This window comes from Elaeis guineensis, chromosome 3, assembly GCF_000442705.2.
Source record: "Elaeis guineensis isolate ETL-2024a chromosome 3, EG11, whole genome shotgun sequence".
Taxonomy (NCBI): Eukaryota; Viridiplantae; Streptophyta; class Magnoliopsida; order Arecales; family Arecaceae; genus Elaeis; species Elaeis guineensis.
In genome coordinates, this window is record NC_025995.2 from 114230064 (window position 1) to 114241172 (window position 11109).

The following is an 11109-nucleotide window of genomic DNA, read 5'->3' on the forward strand; positions in this document are numbered from 1 at the left end:
TAAGAAATTAAAATATAAGGGAATTCCATACTTGTAGCTAATTATAGCGGGAGAGATCCTGGATTATATTTACTGGGACTAAAACCAAGCTTCAACCTGTTGGGTGGATGTCTGGCCAGGACACCACCTCCCAAGACCCTTTCAGTACCACACGATGCAGCAGGAAGAAAGAAGAAACAAAACAGAAGAAAAACAATCAAAATACGTGGATCAGCCACAAAAGGGCTCGCCTCCACGGGGCATGCAAACTTCACTATGAAAAGAAAATTTTACAAGAGGAGACCTCACCCTCAACCCTTGTACACCCAATTCTCTCTCACATGAAGTTCTCCTCACAAAAGCTCTCTCTCTCTTGGAGACCCCCCTGAACCCCTGAAGAGCCTGGCGACCGCTGTCCAGGAGCCTCCTGCTCCTTCTCTCACAGCGCCCTCGCCCCTCTCTCTCTCCTCTGGTTCGTACGGCGGCGAGAAAACCCGATCACACACCTTCTGTTCGTTCTCAGGCCTTTTAAAGGCTTAAACATATGTTAGAGGGTGATTAGGAATCCTTAATCAAGCCAAATCACGTCCCAAGCCGTCCGATCAACACCGGGAGCTCTCTGGACCCTTAGATCGCGCTTCGGTCCACGGAATAGAGCCGTGGACCGCGAGAATCGAGTGGGAAACGTCCACGCGGTCCACAGGCCGCGCCGTGGACCACCCGGTCCACGGTGGACCGGGGATGGGCCAGCAGGCTGCTGGGTCGCGCGTCCCGCACGGGCCTGGGCCTGGGTCGCGCGTCCCGCGCGGGCCTGGGCCTGGGACGCGCGTCCCGCGCGGGCCTGGGTCCCGCGTCCCGCCCGGGCCTGGGTCCCGCGTCCCATGCGGGCCAGCGGGCCTGGGACGCGCGTCCCGCGCACCGCCGCCTGCGGCCGCGCCGCTGCCGCCCGCCGCCGGTCGCCGGCGGTCCTCCGCCGCCTCGGTTTTCGTGCTATCTTCGAAAGCTCGTATCTTCTCCATCCGAGCTCCGATTCAGGTGATCTTGGTCTCGTTGGACTCCGTTTTTCGCCGCGAACCTCACTGTGGGCTCAATGTGGGCTGAATCTCGAGGCGTCAAATCCTAACAATCTCCACCTCGACTCGATATTCGGCCTCCTCCAAACTTCGAGAGCATCTGGATCTCCTCGCCCCCATGCCCTGGGGCAATCGCCTGCTGATCATGGATGGGCAAACATGGGAGTCGAGCCAGGCTGCTCGATCCCATCTCCGTCGTATGCTGTGCTCCTCCTGACCTGAGACCTGCTCGGGGCATCATCCTGCGGCAATAGGAATCTTACCTTGCGACGTCACCTCTCGTCCTCCCGAGTCTCCTGTCTCATGCCCGATCCGCCTCCTGGAGCTCCACCTCGCTCTGGGCTCCACCTGGCTCCCGATGCTCCACCTCGCACTGGGCTCCCTGCCAGGTAATAATGTCCTCTGCTCCCCTTCTTCCCCTCCAGCACAATCCTATCGCCGCGTAGCACCCTCAGGATTCCTCCACCAGCTACCGTCCTGTAGCCTCTCGAATCCAATCTGCTAAGTGAGATAAGATTCCGCCTGAAATCGGGTATGTATCGGACCTCCCCCAATCTCCTCACTGCACCGTCATGTGTCCTCCAGCTGACCGTCCCAATGCCTCTGATCGCACAGCTCGATCCATTCGGCAGATATACAGTGCTCTCACTGTTCTCCAGGGAGTCAAACTGCTCCTCTCTGCAACACACATGATAGGGGCATGCAGAATCTAATATCCACTGCTGGGAAGAAGTAGATACCTCGTCAGATATCTCCAGGACATCTCCATCTGAATCACTGCCGGCCGTCGCTACAGCAGCCACCGTCCGATTTTTTAGTTGAGGGCAATCTCTGGCTAGATGCCCCAACTCTTCACACCGGTAACACCTGGTTTTGCTCAAGTCCCTCCTGGACTTAGACCGCCCTCGATGCGATCTCCTGTCGCTCCGTCTACCGCCTCCTGCACCTCCAGAAGCCACCAAAGCTGAGCTATCAACACCTGAGCTCGAAGCTGGGTTCTCCCTCCTGAGAACCTCGTTCTGGAGTATCGCCGCGGTAACCTCGTCCATCTTGATAGTGCTCTTCCCCACTAGAAGAGCAGTCACCAAGGACTCGTACGAAGGGGGAAGCGACGCCAGCAAAACCAGCGCCCTGGTCTTCTCCTCAACGTTCTCGCCAACGCTGAGAAGGTCGGTGAGGATCTTCTGGAAGTGGCTCAAATGCTCCTGCACGCTCTGTCCCTCAGTCATCCGCAGTTGGTAAAACTGCCTCCAGAGGAAAAGAGTATTGGTGAGAGACTTCGCCATGTACAACTCCTCGAGCTTCGACCACAGCACCGTCGGGGAAGTCTCGCTCAGCACATGGATCACCACCTCATCCGCCAGGTACATACGGATGGTACTCACCGCCTGCATCTGTAGCCGTTTCCAATCCCGCACCTCCATGGTGGTCGGTTTCTCATCGCACAAGAGAGCTTCGATCAACCCCTGTTGGATGAGCACGTCCTTCACCCTTGCCTGCCACAAGGAGAAATTGCTCTTACCATCAAACTTGTTGATCTCCATCCTGATTGTTCCTGTTTTCTCCATCTTCAGTCTTGCTCACCACCACTGCAATCTGCGTCCTTGTACCGTCTTGCTCTGATACCACTTGTTGGGTGGATGTCTGGCCAGGACACCACCTCCCAAGACCCTTTCAGTACCACACGATGCAGCAGGAAGAAAGAAGAAACAAAACAGAAGAAAAACAATCAAAATACGTGGATCAGCCACAAAAGGGCTCGCCTCCACGGGGCATGCAAACTTCACTATGAAAAGAAAATTTTACAAGAGGAGACCTCACCCTCAACCCTTGTACACCCAATTCTCTCTCACATGAAGTTCTCCTCACAAAAGCTCTCTCTCTCTTGGAGACCCCCCTGAACCCCTGAAGAGCCTGGCGACCGCTGTCCAGGAGCCTCCTGCTCCTTCTCTCACAGCGCCCTCGCCCCTCTCTCTCTCTCCTCTGGTTCGTACGGCGGCGAGAAAACCCGATCACACACCTTCTGTTCGTTCTCAGGCCTTTTAAAGGCTTAAACATATGTTAGAGGGTGATTAGGAATCCTTAATCAAGCCAAATCACGTCCCAAGCCGTCCGATCAACACCGGGAGCTCTCTGGACCCTTAGATCGCGCTTCGGTCCACGGAATAGAGCCGTGGACCGCGAGAATCGAGTGGGAAACGTCCACGCGGTCCACAGGCCGCGCCGTGGACCACCCGGTCCACGGTGGACCGGGGATGGGCCAGCAGGCTGCTGGGTCGCGCGTCCCGCACGGGCCTGGGCCTGGGTCGCGCGTCCCGCGCGGGCCTGGGCCTGGGACGCGCGTCCCGCGCGGGCCTGGGTCCCGCGTCCCGCCCGGGCCTGGGTCCCGCGTCCCATGCGGGCCAGCGGGCCTGGGACGCGCGTCCCGCGCGCCGCCGCCTGCGGCCGCGCCGCTGCCGCCCGCCGCCGGTCGCCGGCGGTCCTCCGCCGCCTCGGTTTTCGTGCTATCTTCGAAAGCTCGTATCTTCTCCATCCGAGCTCCGATTCAGGTGATCTTGGTCTCGTTGGACTCCGTTTTTCGCCGCGAACCTCACTGTGGGCTCAATGTGGGCTGAATCTCGAGGCGTCAAATCCTAACACAACCCACGGCGTCCCATTCGTATGTGGAAGGATATGACTGACTGACGTAACACTTGGATGTCAAATATCAGTTTTACTTGAATAACAAGCATAAGATTCTTTGGTGTTTTTTGAGCTAAGATAGCTTGGCCTTCGGTCTTGTTAATGATATTGGCACGGGGTACGCGTGACTTTAGACACAGCAAGCATTGGGTCAATCCCACTGTCTTTCATTAAGTGATGAGAGCAATGTTATGGCTTTTCTATTCCTACATTCATCTGAAATTAGAAGATGTCACACTCCATTGCTTCATATGATGAGACCTTTTATATTAGAGAAAAAAGAGCAAGAAAAAACATATCTTATGATCCTTTCTCTCCGCATTATTAACTGTACACTATTTTTTGATAGCTATTAACTTCAGAATAATAAAACCACTATCATCTTAAATTATATATCCTAATAAATTTAATTATTTATCTAAAAAAATATATAAGAGAATATACATCTCAAATTCAACAATGCATTTATTAGACTGGATTATTCTCTTATTCAATGGACATGTGCATCCCCGTGGCTCCATAAAAAATGGAACCTATGAGATCCCAAGACTTGCATAGCTATACTATTGGCTGAAAATCTCGCAATTTGGTGATTGGGTCTTCTAAAAAAAAAGTGAAAGGAAAGATTTTTTGTCTGGCCTTGTATCTTGTGACTATCGAGAGCTTACATATATGAACAACAAGATAACGTAGGGATGGAACCACAAACCCAAATAAATATGGAGAGATGGCCGTCTGAGCCTTATGGTGCATCGACATCATTTCACCGAGCAACCATCTCTGACAACATGAATGTTTCATGATCAAAACGGCATAAGAAGTGGCGGATTTTGGTGTCACCGCCATGCTGGTTCCACCTCCACCGAAGAATAGTGACTTTTGTTTTATCTTTATTTTATTTATTTTATTTTTTATTTTATAAAGAGGTCCATTCCATCCTATACAGAAACCATATGTTGCACTACATGGACCATCTGATCATGCTCACTATCAATCAGTGCTGCACATTTTTATATACTCTATTCATCAAGCACTTTCTCGTGCACCACTACAAAAAAAAAAAAAAAAAAAAAGAATAGCAGTGATGATCGACATATACAGCCATACAGTGCATTGCATCTAGGATACCTTATAAATATGTTCTGAGTCGAAGTAGGGGCGGATATCTTGTATAATGAAAGTCCCTTCTCTTACCCAAAGTGGTAGAAGGTTGTATCACTGCACAAATAGCTGCTGGCAAAGTAACAAACTTTGTGATTAAAAAAAAAAAAAAAAAAAACACGTCTATTTGGCAAAATCCCAAATGACTCATTCTCTGTCACAAGTTTGTCCTCACATATAACAGTGACTTCTTCGAAACTTCTGTACATAAAGAGCTTAGATCTCAAGCCCAATCTTTAATGCGCGTTTGGGAGAGTGAGGCAGAAATCTTCCGTACGCGTGTTCGTGTTACGAGTCGACCTGTGCCGACTCGGATCGGGCTGGGGTTGAGGGTGTTGGGTTTTGGTTATCCGGGTTCTCGCTCGCGTACACCTTACCTATTTTATCTTTTGCTGCCGTTGATAACCAAAGAAATCCTTCTTTGAATTAATAAAATAAAGGGAAGTGACTCGCTTCCTCCTTATTCCCTCTCACCCAAAAAAAAAAAAAAGAAAGAGAGAAAGAAATTGCCTTCGTGGACTTAATACTAAATGCGGAAAAAAAAAATCAGCAAGGAATCAGGAGCATGCATGTAACATGAAAGCGAAGAAATCTTATACAGGTGATTTTCTTATATATGTTTCCCAGTTCCCTCCTAAAATTTTGCGTTGTTTGTAGCCTATTCATTAATGTATTTGGTTAAATCTAGTTGTGTCCGGCAAGCAGCAGCGGAGGACCACAGATTTATCATATCTACGTGCAATATGAAATGGCCATGGATGTGGGTGTCCTACCGCCAGCTCCACCGTCTGGGGGCGAAGCAGACAAATAATAGATCATGAACCCTTGGGTTGCATTGTTGGCATTGCTAGATTTTGCCTCCTCTCTATATAGTACGAAAACTTAATCCTACATCATATGCATCAAGCGGTCATCTATCATATCAATCATCTCCTCATTTATCGTGTACTTATCTTAATGACTCGTTCATTAAAAAAAGAAAAAAAATGATCGACATGATATATGGCTATACTGATGCATACAGTGCATGAGATATTATGTATGATTTTTATCAATATATCAGCCATGTGGCACCATGCATGAACCAGCGGAGCGTGTATGTTACGTACGTATATCTTCCACGAGATAGCGCCTTTTGAAGTGTGCAACCAGCACGCTATTAATATTTTATTCATCATTTCTCAGCATGCCAAGAACGGTTCGCCAACCCTTCCCATATTTCATATATTTAGAAAGAAGGACGTCTCCATTTAGGCAGCTACCGCACCCGGACTTCATGGATGTCCTCCAATCCATGTTATATTTATGATATTTTTAAATATTATTTTTTTAACAATTATTTTTTAATTTATTCTTTTAATTTATTTTTTAAAATATTATAATTTAGATAAGATGGTACATGACGAAACTGTATATTAAAGATATAATTTTTATTTGAAACCGTACGTTGAAAATGCGGTTTCAAATAAGATAGATAAAAATTTTAAAATTTAAATATAATTATTAATTTAAAATAAAAGTCATATGTTGGAGATGCGGATTCAGTTTTCAAAATGAAATCATATTTTTAAAATATAATTTTTTTTCACTTTGAAATGTTATTATTATTTTTTATTTTCTACTTCATATCGGACCGAAGGCTTTACTAGGATTGGGGGGGGGAGGGGAGGGGAGGCCGTCGATCGACTGGGGAAGTGGTCGAGCGGTGGGGGCAGTGACCTGTGGCGTCGGAGGGGGTGTGGGGTGCGGGCACAACGGCCGGGGGCTTCTTCTTTTTTTTTTTCCTCATTTCTCCCTTCCTTTCCTCCCACCCCCCGATCGACCTTCCTCTGCTGGCAGCCGACCAGCACTCACCCCCCTCTGGCGCGCCACTCGCCCCGCCTCGCCACCATCCTCTACGCCATCCACCATAGGCCCTATGCCCGTTCCGCCCCTCTGTCATGGCCGTCCGTGCCGCATATGCTGCGGCCCCGCCCCGCCCCATCCGCCCCCGGCTCGGTATGACCACCACCTCCCTCCCTTCATCCCAAGCTCTGGCATTCGTCCGCACGAACACGAACCTGGATAGTTTGTGATCTTGAATAAACTGAGCTACGACGAGTCCGGTCGCCTTCCTCAAAGGAGCAGCCTCCACCCACTTTAAATGCCGCCCCCACCCTCCGGAACCCCCTCTGCCCCTTTTTTTTTCTTCTTGTTTCTCCCTTCCCTTCCTCCCACCCCTTCGACCGACCTTCCTCTGCCAGTGGCCGACCCCCACCCATCCCCCTCTGGAGCGCCACCCGCGGTCCCAATCCCATTGCCGTCCTCTGCGCCGTCTACTGTGGGCCCTATGCCTGTTCCACCCCTCTATCGTGGTCGTCCGTGCTGCACACGCCGCGGCTCCGCCTTGCCATCGTCCACCACCGACTCCAAGCAACCACCACCTCCCTCCCCTCTCCCTGGCCCACGAGCCTCGGCATCCATCCATACGAACACAAAAGTTGCCTCCCACCCCCTGAAACCCCCTCCGCTCTCCCCTGACCGTAGTGCCTGCACCCCACGCGCCCCCTGACGCTGCACGCCACTGCCCTCGTTGCTCGGCCATTGCCCCAGACTGGAGGCCCCCCTCCCCTCTCTCTCCGATCCCCGTGAAGCCCCCGATCTGTTGTGAAGTCAGAAATAAAAAAAAATAGTAGCATTCCAAAACGAAAAAAAAAGAAAATCGATTTCACCTCCAATGCTAAAACTTTAAAATTTAAATTTTTATCCATCTTAGTTGAACCTTATGTTCAACATGCGATTTTAAATAGAAACTGCACTTTCAATATGCGATTTTACTATATTCGTGTTATCTCATCCAAATTATTATATTTAAAAAAAAAATTAAAAAAATAGTTTAAAAAGTAAATATTAAAAAATAATATTTAAAAAAATAATTATATATTTATTTAAGATGGATGGCCTAAATATATTTATTTAAGAAGACTCATAATTTTTTAATTTTTTTGGATTATCAGGTCTTTTCTTGGAAAATTAATCAAAAAAAAGTCAACGAACCTCTGGATCGATCTTTTTCGCTTCTTTTGTTCTCCTCGATCCAACATTTTCACATCAAACTGCTCATATCTTTTCCATCCCCTTAAAATAAAATAAAAATATGGATGGTATCTCAGCATCCCATTTTCCATATATATATATATATATAATCTGATATAATTGAAATCTTTTTTGCCCAATATGACACCGTCCATCTCCGCCGTGCATCGTGAGTGCAAGGGGTTAGAAAATTGCTTTACCTTTTATTGGTAAAGTGAGATCTGTCGCATCAAATGTATAACGTTTGGCATTAGCAAAACAAACACATCAGGAGGATGTTCTACAATAGATGATTAAAATTTTTTTTTTCAAAATTTTTCAAACCCTTTGATCTTCCTCATCTAATTTTCAAATTAAAAATTTTTCAAACCCTTCAATTTTTTTATTCTGACTATTGTAACATCTATAACAATCCGAAGAGAAAAGATTGGATGGATTCCTGATAATTTAAATGAAGACTATCTCCATTACTTCTAATTTTTTGCTGGGCTCAATTTTTTAAACCTTCTGATTTATGTTTACTGTGCCATGAGGTACAAAAGTAAGAGAGCTTCTTAAATTTTAATTCATTTTGTTGACTTTAAGAAATTTCAGAGCATGCTCTAATGTGCACAGATATTGTGTCATCCACAGTATATGTAATCTCATTTTTAATCATGTACAAGTATTCCTCTTGTATGATATTTTAGATTAGAATAATTATATCACTATATAAAATTTATATTTTTTTTATTTTTCTTCTTTTGTGTGGACTTCTAGAATCTTGATTCTTCTAAAAAATCGTTTATTTTCCTATGCTATCCAATACAATTAATTATTAGAAATTACAGTTGAAAAATTGGAGGAAAAAAAGAAAAGAGGCCTTTCTTAGTTGTCATCTAGAATTAGTATTCACTGATAGTAGGTTTCAAATAAATTAAATCCATGATCCGATCCGATTCGAACCAGATCCGAACTAGATCCACATTTCATAGATTGAGGTCGGGTTATATATGGATCCGATCCGAATGATCAATAGGTCAAAAAATTTGGTTATAGATCTGATCCGACTCGATCTAATTTTTTATCAGAATGGCATGGATCCAATATTAAGATTCGATCAAAAAATTAGGTCGGGTCAGGATCACTCAGGATCCGATCCGACTCATTTGTAGGCCTACATATCACTTGTAAAAACTACACTTTCAATAAAACAACACTGGGGGAGAGCACCTCCCTCATTTCTTCCTAAGTAAAAAAGGTAGTAACATACCAAACACCCCTTTAAATATGATGTAGTATTTTAAAATCGTTTGCATACAAAAAAAATCATATAATTTGGAGACCCCTAGCTTTTATATCAAATAGTCAAAAATTGGATAGTGTAAATAAAATTGACTTAGATATATTTTTTGATCACTTGATGCATGGATTAAAGATTTTTAAATGATATGATTTTTGATGTGCAAATAATTTTGAGATAATAGATCACATCCAATGATTTGAATTATCGATATAAAATTTTTATTATCTAATCTTGATCTTATCGGATCTAAATCTAAATTCGATCGATCTTATGTTTATCCAACTCTACTTCATATATGTACATGCGTGTGTATCCAATCTTTTATTTCCTTCTATATATTATTCAATTATTTAATATTTAAAACATCCAAGTAACCCAGACATAACGGTTGCCACGTTCCAACTATTTAAGCAGCACCTAAAGTTTCGTGCACAACCCGTGCCTCCCTCCAACCCCCCCTCTTGCGATCATGCCACCCATCGTTGCTCCGTGCTCTTGATCACTCTTTCTCTTATGGTAGGGTCGCCTCCTATGCCGTCTTCGTAGCCTTCGCCATCGTCCTTCCCACCGCCACCTCCCTTTCCGTCCATCCCTTGCCCTCTGTCACTGCAATCCTCTTATATCAGCTGCTTCAGCTCTGGGAGTCGGCCTCGCTGCCATCTCTTTCCTGACCCTCGCCGCCTTCTTCCACTAGCACGACCTCCGATGGGATGGGTGAGGGCAATGGCGCGGGTGGGTGAGGGCAGCGATGGAGGCAGCTGCGGGGGGGCGTGGGGTGTGGGTTCATCGGAGAGCCAGGAGGTGGTGCGGGAGGCACGACGGTTGAGGGGCGGTGCTGGACGATCGGGGGTGGGGGGAGGGGGGTCGGGGTGTGGCGTGCGGGGGAAGGAGAAGGAAGAAAAATAAATAAATAAATAAATAAATAAATAAATAATAAGTATTAAAAAATAATATATATTTTTTTCATATAATAATTTTTATTATTAAAAAAAATTAAATAAATAGTTTAAAATGCTAAACTAATAATTTGATTTAAAGATATTTTAGAAATTTGATGTTACATTACCAGTAATCTGATTGTCATACTAAACATGTCAATCAAGATTTTCGATAATTTTACTGTAATATTACCTGCGTGTACTAAATATAGTAATCAATATTACTGGCAATCTATCCAGATTACAGGTAATTCAGATTAAAATTCCTTGACAATGTACCAAACACAACCTAAAGGTAATCTAATTGGCAATTGACTCATTCATTATGACCACTAGCATGTAACCTGCACTACGTAGTAAAATTTAATTAAATAATAGAAAAAAATCAGTAGAAATATGGTGATAAACAAAACTATAGTTGTTTTAAATATTATATGTGGTACAAAAATTTGATATATTTGTCCAGATTGATTGTTTCATGAAAAAACAGCTATTACATCAAGATATGAAAAAACAAACTACTAAATCAACCTAAATAACATAATAAAATAAAATAAAATAAAAAATATTATAAATTTTCATTTATCAATGGAGAAATAAGGAGCGAAGTTCAATAAATACCTTAGAAGATAGATCTACTTGAGAATTCTAAACGAAAATGGACAGTCACCTGCAAAGAATAGATGGCTTTTCTCTCACACTCCAGTGTATGCGCACATATACGTTGAGAGGTCTAGCTATGATCCTTCTAGATATCAGTCAGAGGAAGTTACTCATGTTCCTTAGACAATACAAATCATTGGCACAAACAAATGCTAACATCTCACGAAAGAATTTTTGGGAAATAATGTTTCAGTCTTTCCCATATGAATGTATGCATGACATTGAAACATATCATGCACAACTGTTCCCGCGT